The following is a 17,841-nucleotide window of genomic DNA, read 5'->3' as shown; positions in this document are numbered from 1 at the left end:
CAGCGAGGCTTCCCCCAACCGATAAAGATTTTGCTGCCAAGAAGTGCTCTCTAATCTACTCATTTAGGCATCCAGCAGACTGCCCAATGTATGACTTGCCACAAATGAGCGGAATTCGGTACACGAAACCGACTTTGCAAAGGACGAAGTGCGTTTGGTGGTTCGTAGTGCAACTTGGCTGCCTTGCTTCGCCGTTCACGAGTGGGAACAGACGCACAAGCTATTGTGGGGGAGTCAATACAGGATCGACGCCACACTTTTCTGCCATCTTTTTTTTAGGCTGTGGGACACATTGTGCACATATGGTATGGCCGTAAGTCGAGTTGGTCGGCGTGGATCCTCGCGGTATTGTCGCTGCCCCGTTCTCATTTCTTTCAGCAGCTTTTCTGCCACAGATGTTATGGTTTCTTCAGAAAACGCGGCTCCCTTTAGGCGCAGTTTTTTAAAAGCCACGCTTCAATAAATGGCAGTTGCAGACTAGTGTCTGTCCTGTGCGTATGTGTTACTCTGTCCTCGTGTTGAAACATGCGCTAGCAAATATGATTGTGAATGATTTTCAACTAGCCCAAATATCCGCTTTAAGAGGTATCATTTTTTTCAAGCGTCTTCCCAGAGGCGGTTTCCAGTAGTGCCATTGTAGCAGTGCACGCGACAGCCGCAAAAGCGACCTAAACAAGTTCAATCAGTTAGTGCGTGTTCGAGACAAAAAAACGGTCATTTTACGGCTCCTGACGCAACACATTATGATGTCGAAATTTCGGTGGAGCAAAGGACGAGAACGAAACATGAACGCAATAAAGTCGTCAGCTTCAGCTGCTGCGGCTAGGAAAGCTGCTCCCCAAAATAATGCGTGTGCATTGAGGGTGCACTGCACATACTATGCTGCAAAAAAGTTTGCTGGTCGGTTTGTTTTTGTCCTTCTGGTGTTACGCGTATTCGTTTTGCGCTGCTTTAGGTGTGTGGCATGGTTTTTTTCGGGAACCCTACAAAGGGATGTATCTTGTCACTAACTCAACTAGCATCTCCCACATAGCCCCTGATATGAGACAGAAGTCACTAATACAAAGTAGCAAAAGTTCTGCATACCAGCGGGAATTTTCTCCTCGGTCGTCAACCCATTGAAACAGGCATCTGAAACAAAGATACGTACATAGCTTTTGTATCGCTGTTTTAATGTCCTATCAGCTTTCCCACTTTTCCGCCCTCATCAAATAGGAAACGGCGGCCACCACGGTTATGAATGGCGCAAGCCAGCTCTACCCTGTGAGCGCCATGACACAAAAGTGTTTTCGTCTAAAGATGGCGGGATTGATTATCTTTTATTCAAGCATTTGCATACACCAGTGAAGCCAAGCCCCAGGCGAGGGAAAAGCTTCTGCTGTTGGAAAACAGTGGGTATCCTGTGTTATTCCTCATCATCATCATCGGCAGCAGCAGCAGCCTTACTACACAAACTGCAGGGCAAATGCATCTCCCATGCCTCTCCAATTAACCCTGTCCTTTGCCAGCTGCATCCACCTTTTTCCTGCAAACTTGTTAATCTCATCCGCCCACCTAACCTTCTGCCGCCCCCTGCTACGCTTACTTTCTCTTGGAATCCGCTCCTTTACCCTTAAGGACCAGCGGTTATCTTGCCTTCACATTACATGCCGTGCCCAAGCCCATTTCTTTCTCTTGATTTCTACTAGGATGTCATTAACTCGTGTTTGTTCCCTCATCCACTCTGCCCGCTTCCGGTCTCTTAACGTTACACCTATCATTTTTCTTTCCATGGCTCGCTGCGTTGTGTTTAACTTAAGCTGCACTCTTTTCGTTAGCCTCCACGTTTCTGCCCCGTAGGTGAGTACCGGTAAGATAAAGCTGGTTTACACTTTTCTCTTGAGGGAAATTGCTAAACCGCCGCTCATGATCTGCGAGAACTTGCCATATGCGCTCCACCCCATTCTTATCCTTCTAGTTACCTCCCTCTTATGATCCAGATCAGCTGTCACTACCTGCCCTAAGTAGACGTATTCCATCACAAATTCATCGCTCTCGCTGCCAATTGTGAACAGTTGTTCCCTTGCTAGGCTGTTCAACATTACCTTGGTTTTCTGCATGTTAATTTTAGACCCATCGTTCTGCTCTGCCTGTCTAACCCATTGATCCTGATTTACAGTTCACCTCCTCAGTGACTCAGCAAGGCAATGTCATCAGCGAATCGCAGAGTAATTAGGTGTTCTCCATTCATTCTTATTGCCAACTGTTCCCAATTCAGGCACTGCTGTCTTTCTCACTAACGCTCTGATTACAATGGCTACTGTACAGTTCTGTGTAGCACTCTTCGGCCACGTTAACTATATTATCCATATTGCTAATGACATTGCCCTGCATGTCTATAAAAGCATACATCTTGTTTTTACCTATGCCTAGTTTCCTCTTCACTGCTTTTAGGCTACCTACGTTCTTTAGAGCCTGCTCGATTCTCTCCATATTAATCTTCCTTATGTCGGCTACCTTCCGCTTATTTATTAACTCTGAGAGCTCTGTTAGTTCTATTCTGTCGGTAGGGTTAGACGCTTTCATGCTTTGGCGCTTCTTAATCAGATCTTTCGTTACCTGAGATAGCTTTCCTGTATCCTGTCCAACTGTCCTACTGCCTACTTCTACTGCACACTCCGTAATTATTGATGTCAGATTATCGTTCATTGTATGAACATCAAGATCGTCTTCCTCAGTTAAAGCCGAATATCAGTTTTGCAGCGCTATTCTAAACTCATGTGCTTTCCCTCTTACGGCTAACTCATCAATGGTCTTCCTCTTCACTAGCTTCTTCCGTTCCCTCTTCAAGTCTAAGCTAATTCGAGGCCTTACCATTCTGTGGTCACTACAGCGAACCTTTCCGAGGACGGCCACATCCTGAATGATGCCAGGTTTAGCGCATAGTATGAAGTCGATTTCATTTTTAGTTTCACCATTGGGGCTCTTCAAGGTCCACTTCCTGTTTTCTCGTTTGCGGAAGAAGGTATTCATGATCCGTAAATTATTTCTATCCGCGAATTCGACTAATAACTGTGCTCTGCTATTTCTAGAACCTATCCCATAGTTACCTACCGCGTGGTCGTCAGCATGCTTCTTGCCCACCTTCGCATTGAAGTCGCCTATGAGTACAGTGTAATGTGATTTTACTTTATTCATTGCCGATTCTACGCACTCATAGAAACTTTCAACGGTCTGGTCATCATGGCTGGATGTGGGTGCGTAGGCCTGCACCACTTTCACCATGTACCTCCTATTGAGCCTAATTACTATAGCTGCTACCATCTCCTTAATACTATAGAACTCCTCTACGTTGCCAGCTATATCCTTATTAATGAGGAATCCCACACCTAGTTCGTATCTTTAGTCTTTTAGCTTGGGGAACTTTTTTGAGCACAGATGGAAGTTGATGGAGAGACGATTACATGCAATGCACAGCGCGAGAGTGTGTTGCAGCTTAACACAATGCGTGGTCGGCTGCGGCGATTCCATCGTGCAGTGGGTTGCGAAGCTGATCTGTCCGCGCCGCCAAGTATTCGAAACCTAGTCGCGTCTTTATTGAAGCGGTAGCTTCCCTGTTAGAGGTCACGGGTTGACGTCGCCATGCACTTCAAATGAGCTTCAAGGCTCAGCCAAGGTCAAGCTTTCAGTTTATAAGCTTGGAGAACCAGTGAATGGTTCATGGTGAGACCAATTGTCAAGCGATTGCAAAAGTCAAATGTCGAGGTATTTTCAACGTCCAGTCAATGTCAAGTTAAATTCTAGTCAAGGTCAACCAAAATGGGATCACGTGATCGACTCTTGGCTCTTCGAGGAGCCGAAACAAGGCGTTTACGTGATAGGGCGTGACGTCGCGCCCTCCTTAGGCGAGTACATAAAGGGAGGAGCGCCGGCGCGCCCAGGAACGAAGTCGACATGCCGCGTTCACGTGCTAGGCCGTGACGTCGCGCCTTCAGGCGAGCATAACAGGGGAGGCGCAGACGCCTACCAGTCAGAGCCATGCTTCAGATTACAAGTGTATTCATTAGTTAAACTTGCTCGACATTTCAATGAAAAGTTAACGGTGGTTTAGCTTTGGTTCAACCGAGGGAGAAGCAGTCTTCACGATGGTTTAGCCTTGCAGAAACCGAAGAAACGACCAAAGCATAACATAAGATTTTGCCAGGCTAAACCATCGTGAAGACTGCTTCTCCCTCGGTTTAACCAAAGCTAAAACACTATTATTTAAGAGTTTTAGCTATTACTCAGCACGTTTCGAGATTTCGTGGGGTTTGCTACCACCCTGAGAATACAGCGCTATCTGTGGCAGCAACTAGAAGCACATCTCGCATTGAGACTTGTAGCACCATCGACCATGCCATTGCAGAAGCCAACCACGTGCCGTATGCCATTGATGACGTCAAGGCTCAATGTGGTCGATAGAGGTGGAATTATGTGAGTATGACGTTAGGGGATGAAATGGCGGCGTAGTTTCTGTTTCTAGAGTTCAATATGGCGGCCATTGAAACTGGCGGCTTCGCACCTCAGTGCACGAGAGGATGCTGATATCTCTTTCCCTCATGGCATTAATTTTTTCTTTATTGCGATCTTCAGCACGTGATTTACAAACCAATCCACGCGAAGAACACAACACAGATGCGAAAGCTACGTCACCCGCACTTGGTGCTACATGAACACATTAAAATTCGCGCATGTATAACAAAGCTTCCATTCTCGGAAGCCACTCAGGCACTGGGTATTTTATCTTGTGGCCTTCAATACCTGTTCAAACAGATTGACGAAAATGCTCTCTTATGGACCTCGCGTGAATGTCAGTCTGTCTGACTGCCATCTCGGATCGCCAAATACTGTGCAGGCTTAATATCATGATCATGTCGTCACTGTCAACAGGCAAAAAACTTATTCCGAAAACATCCACCAGTAAGTCCTTTTTAATCGTGCGTTATAGAATGTCTAAAAAAAAACGTTTCGCAGCAATCTAAGAGAACGTGTTCTATAGTTCACGCTTTCGGCATATGAAACAATGATTTCTCTAAGCTAAAATTAAACGCTTCTGTTCTAGATGCGTCTTCACTTCAGATGTCTTCGTATGTAGCCTAAAAAAGAAACGTTTAACATCAGCTGCTAAAGCCATGTTTTTCACTAGTTTTAGAACTGTCTGCCATGAACCTGTCTGCCTTGAGACCGGAAGAAGGGCATCACACAGGTCTTTATTATGTTTCTCTCGCGACACAGCTGACAACTATTCCATTGGAAATCGCGCTTGCAAGGCGCGACATGCAATGTACACCTTTTTAAGGAAGCCGAAAATGCCCTCTTTCATATACACCGAACTAACAACTAAATTTGCCGAGACCCTGCCCAGCCTCACTTGACACACACTTCGCAGAAAAGGGTCACTCTCGTTCCGAAATAACATATATAAATTAACCAACTGGCTCAAATTGAAATGCACCAAACCTACTCCACCAGAGCGGAGACGATGAAAGAGATTGGTTGGCCGTGTCCGCTCCCACGAGCTTCCCCTTACAGAAACACCATAAAACCGGCGACTCGCACTTCTGCACATTGACTCGCGAACAAGGAATTACTTGCATAACATACCAAATCTTATTTACAAAATAAAGCCTACATAATGTGGCACGCGTGAAAATAGACCAACTGAAGCCTTTTAGCCGGTCGGCCTACTCCAGCACTTAAGCAACTTCGCGTTTCCAATAGGGCACACTGTTGTGATCTCTCTAGCAGCACTGCTAAATATTTTACCGCGGTTACTGTCAAAGTCATGCTTGGGGTTATGGGTAAGTCGCCGTGCCTTACATTGCATTTACTACACGCATGAACAGAAAAGGGACGTGTACTGGAGGCTATACGTTGCAGTAGACACAGGACCGAAGGAGGTGACGACACAAGGTGTACCAAACATCGACGGACAAGCGTTATTTCGCATCAAGGGGGCAGGTGCTATTTCGAAGGCAAAAGGCATAAGCCCTAGCTCTCCCCCATCGAAGAAGCGATAATTGAAGAGCTCACTGCGCACTGATCTTCGGGAGTCAAGGAACACGTTAAAAAGCCTACTTCTGGGGACACGTAACTCATGAGGGTAGATGTGTAGGCCAGTTGGTGAGACATGAGGAGGCTATACACTGCAGCAGAAACAAGACAGAGGGAAGCAACGACTCAGGCCGGTAACAAACTTTTACCCGCCGCGGTGGCTCCGTGGTTAGAGCATTCGGCTACTGATCCGGAGTTCCAGGGTTCGAACCCGACCGCGACAGCTGCGTTTTTATGCAGGCAAAACGCTAAGGCTCCGGTGTGCTGTGCGATGTCAGTGCACGTTGAAGATCCGCAGGTGGTTGGAATTATTCCGGAGCCCTCCACTACGGCACCTCCTTCTTCCTTTCATCTTTCACTCCCTTCTTTATTCCTTCCCTTACGGCGCAGTTCAGGTTTCCAACGATATAGGAGACCGATACTGCGCCATTTACATTCCCACAAAACAAATTATTATTATCGACGAAACATCAAGGGGGAAGGTGTTATTTCGAAGGCAATAAGTATAAGCCCTAGCTCTACACGTCGAAGAAGCGGTGATTGAAGAGAACACTGCACACTGATCTTCGGGAGTCAATCAACACTTAGATGTCTGCATCTGGGGAAATGTAACTTAGGAGGGAAGATGTGCCGGCTAGTTGATGAGATATGAGGAGGCTATACGCCGCAGCAGAGACAAGACAGAGGGAGGTGACGACACAGGCCGGAAACAAACATCGACGAAACATCAAGGGGGCAGGTGTCATTTCGCAGGCATTAGGCGTACGCCTTAGCTCTGCACGTCGAAGAAGCGATGATTGGAGAGAAGGCTGCACACTGATCTTCGGGAGTCAAGGAACACGTAAAGAACCTATGTCTGGAGACATGTAACTTAGAAGGGTAGATGTTCAGGCCAGTTGGTTAGACATCAGGAGGCTAAACATCGCAGCAGAGACAACACTGAGGGTGGTGGCGACAGAAGGCGGTACGAGACATCGACGAAACATCACGAAGGCAGGTGTTACTTCGCAGGCAATAGTCATAAGCCCTAGCTCTGCGCATCGAAGAAGCGATGATTGAAGAGTAAACCGCACATTGATCTTCGGGAGTCATGGAAAAGCCTACTTCTGGGGACACGTAACTTAGGACGGTAGATGTGCAGGTAAATTGGTGAGACATCAAGAGGCTATACACTGCAAAGGACACAGTACAAAGTGAGGTGAATACCCAGGCAGGCTCCAAACATCGACGAAACATCAAAGGGGCAGGTGTTATTTTGCAGGCAATAGGCATAAGCCATTGCTCTGCACTTCGAAGAATCGATGATTGCATAGCACACTGCACACTGATATTCTGGAGTCAAGGAACACATAAAAAAGTTTACGTCGGCAGAAACGAATCATGAGAGGTTAGATGCGTAAGCAGTTGGTGAGACAGGAGGCTGTAGACCGTAACAAACACAGGACAGTCGGAGGTTACGACACGAGGCGGCATCAAGCATCGACGAAACATCAAGGCGGCAGGTGTTATTTCGCAGGCACTAGGTACAAGCTCTGCCTCTACACGTCGAAGATGCGACGATTAAGGAGCACACTGAACACTGAACTTCTGGGGTCAAGGAACACATAAAAAGCCTATGTCTCCGGACATGAAACTTAGGAGGGTGCAAGCTCTTTGTGAGACATCAGGAGGCTACACACCGCAACAGACACAGGACAGAGGGAGGTGACGACATTGGCCGGTACCAAATATTTAGGAAACATCAAGCTGGCAGGTATTCCTTTGCAGGAAATAGGCATAGGCCTTAGCTCTGCACGTCGAAGAAGCGGTGTTTGAAGTTTTAAGAACACTCTGCACATTGATCTTGGGGAGTCACTGGAACACATAAAAGAAGAAACATCTCGGCACTTCTAATTTAGAAAGGTAGATGTGTAGGCCTGTTGTTGAGATATTACGAGGTCATACCGCGCATTAAACACAGGACAGAGCGAGGTGACGACCAGGGGGAGGGGGGTACCAAACATCGACAAATCTTCAAGGGAGCAGGTGTTATTGCGCAAACAATAGGCATAAGCCCTTGCTATTAACGTCGAAGAAGCGGTGATTGAAGAGCACACTGCACATTGATCTTCGAGAGTGAATGAACACAAAAAATCCTATGGCTGGGGACACGTGACTTATGAGGGTAGATGTGTAAGCATTTGGTGAGACATCAAGGGGCTATACACCACGAAAGACACAGCTCAGAGGGAGGTGACGATATAGGCCTTTACCAAACGTCGGAGAGACATCAAGGGTGCAGGGGTAATTTCGTAGGCAATAAGTACATGCCCTAGCTCTGCACGTCGAAGAAACGCCGATTGAACAGCACACTGCACAATGATCTTATGGGGTCAAAGAACACATAAAAAAATCGTACATGTAAGTTAGGAGGATAGATGTGTAGGCCACTTGGTGAGACATTAGGAGGCTGTACACCGCAACAGAACCAGGAAAAAGGTGTTGACACATGCCGGTACCAAACATCAACGAAGCAACAAGGAGGCAGGTGTTATTTCGCAGACAATAAGCATAAGCCCTTGCTCGGCACGTGGGAGAAGCGATGATTGAGGAGCACACTGCACTCTGACAATCGTGAATCAAGGAACACGTAACAGTACGACCGGGGAAATTTAACTTAAGAGGGTAGATGTATAGACGAGTAGGTGAGATATCAGGAGGCTATGAACTGCAGCAGACACAGGACAGAGTGAGGTGGCGATACATGCCGGGCACAAACATTGAAGAAAAATCAAGTGGCAGGTGTTTTTTTCGCAGGCAATACGCATAAATTTTGCTCTGCACGTCGAAAAAACCGTTGAATGAAGGAGCACACTGTAAAATGATCTACGGGAGACAAGGAACACATAATACTACGTCCCTGGGACATGTAACCTAGGAGGGTAGATGTGTAAGCCAGTTAAGGAAAAACATCCGGGAGGCTATACACCGCAGCAGGACACAGGAAAAGACGGGAGGTGAGGACACAAGGCGGTACCAAACGGAAGAAACATCTAGCGGGAATGTGTTATTTCGCAGGCAATAGGCATAAGCCCTAGCTCTGCACGTCGAAGAAGCGATGAATAAAGAGAACACTGTAGACTGACCATCGTGAGTCATGGAACACGTAAGACTACGTCGGAGAAAATTTCACTCAATAGGGTAGATGTGTAGGCCAGTTGGTGAGATATCAGGAGGCTATGAACTGCAGGAGACACAGGACAGAGTGAAGGGGCGATAGAGGCCTGTACCAAACATCGAAGAGACATATGGGTTCATATTAGAACAGCGCAATAAAACAACGGACACGACGAAGAAAGGACACCGCTAGCGCTGACTCGCAACTAGATTTTTAATTCACGTCCAAGGCATCTTAAATACTAAGAACGCCAAACACAAACAAGAGGGAAAAAACCAAAAGAAAAACGACACAAAGCTGCTAATAATGCCCACAAAGGTGACAATCAGCACGAGCGCGAGACTACACATCTTGGCCGGATAAAAACATCATCTCTTTATCAGTTATTGTGGCAGAAGGACCACTAATGCAGCTATCAGGTTCCAAGCGGATGTGAAAAGCCTCCAAAATTTCCCGCGTTAGGCTGTCATGTTTTCCTAGGATGACGGTGTTAGACAACAGAGGGGTGCAAGTACCTTCTCTCCAGTGGCGGCAAGGTTAGAAGAAGACCCATTATCTCGCACCTGTGGTGCTCACTAAGAGGAGCGTTGATGCAACGTCCTGTCTGGCCAATATAACTCAACCCGCAAGTGCACAGAATCCTGTAGACAACCCCTACATTACAGGGCACAAAAGGGCTCTTATGGTTGGTCTGACAACCCCCAAGCATTTTTCTTCGCGGTTGTTGCCTTAGCCTTCTCTTCCATCTGCCTGCAAACACCTCTAAGTTTTTTAGGCGCTGAGTCCGCCCAGTTCGCAGCTTTAATGAGACATATGGGGACAGGTGTTATTTCGCAGGCAATAGGGCTACGCCCTTGCTCTGCACGTTGAAGAAGCGATGATTGAAGAGCACACTGCACACTGATCTTCTGGGGTAAAGAAAACACATTAAAAACCTACGTCTTGGGACATGTAACTTAGGAGCTTAAATGTGTAGGCCAGTTGGTGAGAAATGAGGAGGCTACCCACCGCAGCAGACGCAGTTGTAAGGGGAGGTGAGAACACAGGCTGGTACAAGCATCACAACGAAACAACAAGGCAGGTGTTATTTATTTCGCAGACAGTACGCATAAGCCCTAGCTTTACATGTTGAAGAGGCGTTGATTGATTAGCACGCTCTACACTGATCTTCGGGAGTCAAGGAACACATAAGACTACGATCGGGAGACCTAACATAGGGTGGTAGATGCGTAGGCCAGTAGGTAAGAAATCAAGAGGCTATGCACCGGGTAACAAGAATGATTTCGGTAATTACAGGCCAATCAGAATTCTTCCCGTTTTTTCTAAATGCCTGCAAAAAATTATTCTAATACAAATAGAAAAATTTCTTCTATGTCAGAACATAATTACTAGTTCAAAGTACGAATTTAGACAATAAATCAACAGAACTCTGTCCTTCTTCACCATAAGGAATATATATTAGAATACAATGGAAGGTGAACGTTATTCTTTGGTATTTTTGTCGACTTTACTAAGCTTTCAACAGAATTACCCATAACTATCTTTTAGAAAAGCTAGAATTATTTGGGATACGAGGACAAGCCTTACTTCTTATGAAATCTTATTTATCATCTCGAAACATTTTGTTCAGGATTAGTAACTTTAAATCATAACAACGTTCATTTAGTACCGGTGTCCCTCAAGGCAGTATCGTGTGTCCTATGCTGTTTAATCTGTATATTAATGATATTGTTACTATTGAAACGTTTCGCCCGATTTATAATTTATGCAGATGATACTACAATCATCATACCTGGTGGTACTTGCAATGATCTAAGCATGCATGCTAATCGTGTTCTCGACAAACTAGCGGATTGGTCACACATGAATTCCCGCTCAATAAACGTGAAAAAAACTGAAGCTGCAGTTTTCCGTCCGAAGAATAAAACTTGTAGTACTGAAATAGCTTTTTTTTACAAATCACAAATAACTGAAACAGTAAAATCATTTAAATCGTTGGGTGTTTATCTTCAAGAAAACATGCAAGGGATGATCATGTTAATTACGTCATGCTGAAGGCATCTAAGATTATTGGCTTTCCATCGCTTAACAGAAACATTTTACCGAAAAAGACAATCTTGCGTTATAAAATTCTTTATTCTGCTCTCACCTAAATTACAGTACATCAGTTTGGGCAACAACAACACATTCTAAATTACAAAGGATATTGGTACTTCAAAAAAAATCCCTTGTATAGTGTATGACATACCCAGCAGACACACAACCGTTATATGTTAACTACCCTCGGCATCTTTACATTAAAAAATTTTTATGCTTATATACTGTTGCGCCTATATAAGTTCAGCAAAAACGTCGTATCGATACCATACATTTCCGCTTCTGCTGGTTGGATCAGTCTGATTCGCCCTATCCGCACCGCCATAAACAACAGTGGTTTTTACCATTGACAAGAACCACTATGGCAGTCAAATGGTTAATTTTCAGTTACCCGCTCGCACTACACAAGCTAATTGAAGCTAACGTTAGCGTTCCCGATATTACCTCCTCTGCTCTCTGCGAAATATTCTGGTTCATCTCAGTTACCACTAATACATCAACCGTTTTGTATATGATAGACTTTCTATTCCTAATTGTTGTTTGATGCTTAGCCGCCTATTTCATTTCGTTCCTTAAAGTTTCCTTGTATTTCTGATTGAATGCGTTTATTTTCTTGACTGTATACTATTGTGTTTTGAAGCTGACTGTTATGCTAAAAAAATTGTTTCTCGTACGTGTCACTGCCGCATGAACAGGAGGTGAGAACTCTGTGAAGCGGAACGGCGCTTTTTATGCGAAGCATACTAGCCGCACAACCGAGCTCTTCCTTGCTACGCCGCGCGCGGCCGCGTAGCTACCACTTGACCTACATCGGCGCACCACGTGATATGACGTCACAACAGCTGTGAAAGCTGGGTCTCAACTCGAGCGCTCGCTTGCGGACGCGCAGCCTCCGCCGGCGGCCTAACTCCCGCTCCTACCACTAGGAGATACTGACATCACGCAATTGTATAAAAGGCGACGCACTCGTTGTGTCAGTTCAGCAGCGAGATGTCGGCCAGGGAGAGGGCGGCTCGCCAGACCGCAAAGCGCAAGTTACAAAGAGCCACGGAAACGGGAGAAAAACGAGAAGTACGGCTTGCCAAGCGACGTATGCTTCGCATCCTAGGCTTAACCATAAGCTAAGCCAGGCCATTTTTTCTCCCCTCCTCCATCAAATTGCATTTGATCTGATGGAAATAAACTTTATTATTATTATTATTATTATTATTATTATTATTATTATTATTATTATTATTATTATTATTATTATTATTATTATTATTATTATTATTATTATTATTATTATTATTATTATTATTATTAAAAGACACAGTACAGAAGGAGGTGATGACGATTGAAGCGCACACTGCACACTGATCTTCTGGGGTCCATGATCACATAAAAAACATGCGGCTGGGGACATGTAAGTTAATAGGAAAGATGTGTAGGCCAGTTGGTAAGACATCAGAAGGCTGTACACCGTAACAGACACAGGAAAAAGTGAGGTGGTGACACAGGCCGGTAGCAAACATCGATGAAACAACAAGGAGTCAGGAGTTCTTTCGCAGACAATAGGCATAAGCCCTAGCTTTGAATAAGCCCTAGCGTTAATTGACGAGCACACTCTATAGTGATCTCCGGGAGTCAAGGAACACATAACTCTACGTCGCGAGAGATGTAACTTAGGATAGTAGATGTGTAGGCCACACACCGCTACATACACATGACAGAGGGAGGTGACGATACAGGCCGGTACCAAATATGGATGAAACATCAAGGGGGCAGGTGTTATTTCGCAGGAAAAAAGCAAGTCCTAGCTCTGCAGGTCGAAGAAGCGATGATTGAGGAGCACACCGTACACTGATCTTCGGGAATCAAGGAACGCATAAGACTACGTCTGGGGACATGTAACTTCGGAGGGTAGCGCGCGTCTGCTGGGTGTCAAACAAGTGGAGGAGCTCAGGGTGCTAGGCATGCTAATTCTGTAGACGGGCAGCGTATCATCAACGCTAAACAAACTAAAACACCCGGCCAGGAGTGTATCAAGTCTCATAAGAATCGTCCGGAGTAAGAAAGGTATGGAGGAGGAGGACAGTAGGAGACTGGTACAAGCCTTCGTCATCAGCCGCATTACGTACGCTCTGCCATACCAGCTTTCACGCAGATGTGAACAGAGCAAGCTAAGGAACTCCTACGCACTGCCTGCAATGCTGCACCGGGCCTCCCTGACTGCACTGGCGTAGAGGGCCTGGAGAGTCTGGGTATTTGCAATACATACGAGGAACACGCCGCGGCTGTCTTGATCGCACAGAGAGAGAGACTCAACTCGACAAGCCAAGGTAGAGCTTTACTACAGAGACTTCACTACCCTTTGGTACCCCAATTCTGCGGGGAGGAGACGCACCAAATACCCAGATAAGACAGGGAACGCATACACAAGGGCGCAGTACCCAAGAACACGCACCCTAACGCCGGCCGCAGACCAGCGAGAGCGTTGGTACTAGAACGGTTACGCAGCGACCCAAATACTCACTACACAGACGCAACTCCCTACCCCTTGAGGATGAAAACATTTGCAGCGGTAGTCACTAGAAGGAACCAAGCAATCACGTAGGCTACGATCCGCACCAAGAGCACGGCCGTGGCGGAAGCGGCAGCCATAGCACTAGCCATACGAGCGGCAGAGGGCAAGAGGCAAACTGCACGTGTTCTCACGGATTCGCAAGAAGCTTGCTGACTGTTTCTCAGTGGCGTCCTCCCTCGGAGCGTTCTATGCATACTAGGAACCAACCTTCGAGAAGATCGCATCATCACGTGGTGTACTTAGAAACAGCGGGAAGAAACACGGACACCACGAAGAAACGACATGAACGAGCGCTGACTCATAACTGAAATTTATTTTGAAGAAAAGATGCTTATATAGAAGACATGAAAGGGTGGTTAACAGGGCTCCTGCAGCGATAACCGGCAATAGTGTGGTCGCGTCACAAAATTCCAAAAGCAGGAACGAACGAAGTAAACGATAAAAACACGATGTAAAGAGCCGCAAAAAGGCGGTCATGTGACAGTAACAAAAACAAGAGAAATGAAAAATTGCCCCCCCAAAAAACGGGGGGGGGGGGTGGAATGCGTTATAACCATGAGGGACAGCGATGGGAAAATACAAGTGAAACATAAAAAATGAAAGAAGTAAAAGCTTTACAAACGTGCCCACAAGGGGGGCTAAAAGCGTTAAAATATTTTGAGACGCTGCGGAGTATAAAACAATATAAAGGCACTACCAACAAGGGATCATTAAATTATTTGGCTGTGAATGGCACAAAAGAAACCTGGAGTGTTCATCAAACTACACAGAAAATTCAGCTCTTTTTCCGACAAGGAGAGGGATGCAGTGCTCACGCATTGTTCACCAGCGGGAAGAAACACGGACACCACGAAGAAACGACACGCACGAGCGCTTACTCACAAGTGAAATTTATTTTGAAGAAAAGATGCTTATATAGAAGACATGAAACGGTGGTTATCAGGGCTGCTGCAGCGATAACCGGCAATCAGTGTGGTCGCGTCACAAAAATTCAAAAACAGGAACGAACGAAGTAAGCGATAAAAAGACGATGTAAAGAGCCGAAAAAGGGTGGTCATGTGACAGTGACAAAAGAAGACAAATGAAAAATTACCCCCCCCAAAAAAGGGGGGGGGGCGGGAATGCGTTATAACCCTGGGGGACACCGATGGGAAAATACAAGTGAAACATCAAAAATGAAAGAAGTAAATGCCTTACAAACGTGCCCAAAAGGTGGGGGGGGGGGGGGGGTTAAAAGCGTTAAAATATATTAAGACGCTGCGGAGTATAAAACAAGATAAAGGCACTACCAACAAGAGATCATTGAATTATTTGGCTGTGAGTGGCACAAAAGAAACCTTGAGTGTTCATCAAACCACCCAGAAAATTCAGCTCTTTTTATTCTGACAAGGAAAGGGATGCAGTGCTCACGCATTGTTCACCAGCATGATGAATTTGGAGGGCTTCGACGATTTCACTCGTCAACCTATCTCGTCCTCGGCCGATAGTGGTGCAGCGATTAAAGCCAGGGGTGCAGATTCTTTCAGAGTCGTCTTCAGTGATTTTGCACTTCTTACAGTGCTTAGCCAGGTGCCCAGAAAGGCTATACTTTTTACGTTGTTTTGATGTTCTTGGAGACGAATATTGATGCACCTTCCCGTTTGACCGATGTACCTCTTCCCGCATGACACTGGGATGGAGTAATTTATTTCTGAATCACAGAGGACATATTGTTAAGAGGGTGTCACCCTACACCCTCGGATTTCAGGCGGGTTATTCACTTTAGAACAGAGGGCGCAAAGCTTGTTGGGAGCCGTGAAGACGACATCCACGCCTGCGCGCTGTGCGACTTTCTATAGACGATGGCTGATTGTGTGGAGGTAGGGCATTATCACAACATTTCTGCGGTTCGTTTGAAGCAGCATGTCCGACGTGCGGCAAGGACTTCTTGATCATGGAGCCGGCTACGGTTACAAGCAGATGCAATGGGTAGCCTGCTGTTTAAGGGGATTGTTCTGATTGTTGAAGCTGTCCAGGAAGAGATGCTCACATGATTTTTGCAGCGCGTTTTGGAAACGCAAGTCTAGTGTGGGCTGGCGCGAAGGGCAGGAGTGGCTTTTTGCCTCTAGGTTGGTAAGACCGGCGGGTATGATTATCGGAAAATCGGAGGTTCAGATCAAGAAATCTGATCGACTGATAGTTGGGTGTTTCATGCGTCAAAGGGAGAAACAAGCATCGATCAAATAAGGAAAGGGCCTGCGATACCGCTGAGGTGGAAGTTTCCTGGCTGCAATTTAAAAGGACGATATAGTCGTCAACGTACTAGAAAATTGTTACCACGGCCGTCTCAAGAATCGTGTCATGCAGCTTTCTCTCATGTTGGGCTAAAAAAAGTTCACTTAGAATGGGCGCTACACAAGACCCAATACACAAACCCTGCTTTTGAATATACTTGTGGTCATTCCAAGTAACGAATAATGATTTTAGGTAGAAGTCCAAAAGTCGCAAAAAATCACGGACGGAAAGACCGACTTTGTTTTGGAAGCTTATGGCTCCGAAAGTATCAATAGAGGCTTCAATGCACAGCACTAATTCATTATGCGGTAACGAGTAATATAAATTCTATAAGTCTACGGAAAAGGCATTTAAGTTACTGCCATGGATAGTGTTTAAATATTCGATGATCTTATCTGATCCGTTGACCACGAAAGGGTTGTCAATGGTTATTAACTTCAGCTTGTCCCTAAGAAGAACTGCGACCGACTTTTGCCAAGATTCATTTTCAGAAATTATAACACGAAACGGGGTCCCAGAATTATGGGTCTTTGCGGAGAAAAACACGTTCCCGCTGAGAAGACTCGCAGACTGACATCGTTTCTTCTGTGGAAGACAGTCTGTAGGGCGCTGGTGGCTCTTGAAATGACGTAACCCGCCGGGAGCAAAGTGAAGCCGCCTTCCTTCTCGGATTGAACCAGAAACAGGTCCTTGGCTCGAAGAAAGGTGACGGTTTAGCGCAGCGGGAAATTCTTGGAAGACGTTTGGCGTCTTTGCAGGACGTCGACGCCTTCGGAAATGCACCTAGCTTTGTGAGAGTCGGCAGCTCGTTGCCCTGTCTCACTAGTCGGAGAAGTTCTACCGCGGACTTTTTGGGCTCGACGGCAAATTTGGCACCTAGGCTGAGGAGCCCCCGCACATTGTCCGGTAGGTGAGCATCGCCCACCGTGTGCACAGGATTCGAAGGTCTCGCTGTATTTTTTGGCAGCCACATCCGCAGGATGATGAAGCATCTTTGCCAGAGGAATTCCACCGCAATGCCGATGACTCGAAGGCATTCTTTCCAAGCCTGGTTCGAAGCATTCCTTTAGCACACCCGTAGGAATAGGGCGTCTATGTAGAGGCGACGTTGTCCCTGCCATTCTGTCTTTAGAAGCTTCAGTACCCGGATCCCATGGCCGGACGAGGAAGCAAACCCGCCGAATAGAGCCAGGACGTCCGGGGCCAGGATCTTGTGACGGATGCAAAACGAGAGGGTTCGGGACCGGCAAATTGCATTAGCATCCTGAGAGCAGATGAAACTTGGATCAGAGGTGAAACAATTATTAGAGCCCGAAGAACAAGAGATGAAGTTCAGAAGAGCAAAGTTCCGGGCTAGTTGGTAATGCATTGTACTTAGAAACAGCGCTAACACAGCAAACCAGTGGTAGTTTCTTATGTTTATATACTTTCGCACGGGACTAAGAAAGTTGCTGGCAGGTATGAAATTCGTGTCATGTTTTCGGCTCCCAAAAACTGTCATCATTATTATCTGCCGTTCACGCTAAGGCGGAGCTGGGCTCAAAGAAAAGAAAAGCAGGATGTGCTGTCAGACATATATCACCGTAAGTCGCGTGCAAAGTGGGCACAGCGTACAAAATGCCCATATCATGCGGAAAAGTGTACATAGGCCAGAGTGGTCAATGAATAAATGTAC

The 17,841-nt window shown here is 46.1% G+C and overlaps 1 long non-coding RNA gene across 1 annotated transcript in view; it reads right to left on the bottom strand.

Moving 5' to 3' along the window:
- Positions 1-17,841, bottom strand: part of LOC144110053 (uncharacterized) — a 411,060-nt gene that overhangs the window by 304,326 nt on the left and 88,893 nt on the right. Inside the window, exon 2 of the long non-coding RNA XR_013309690.1 lies at positions 1,087-1,131. This is a non-coding gene — a long non-coding RNA (uncharacterized LOC144110053). The remainder of the gene's footprint in view (positions 1-1,086; positions 1,132-17,841) is intronic.

This window comes from Amblyomma americanum, chromosome 11, assembly GCF_052857255.1.
Source record: "Amblyomma americanum isolate KBUSLIRL-KWMA chromosome 11, ASM5285725v1, whole genome shotgun sequence".
In the NCBI taxonomy this organism is placed as follows: domain Eukaryota; kingdom Metazoa; phylum Arthropoda; class Arachnida; order Ixodida; family Ixodidae; genus Amblyomma; species Amblyomma americanum.
This window is presented reverse-complemented; position numbering and strand designations above follow the sequence as displayed.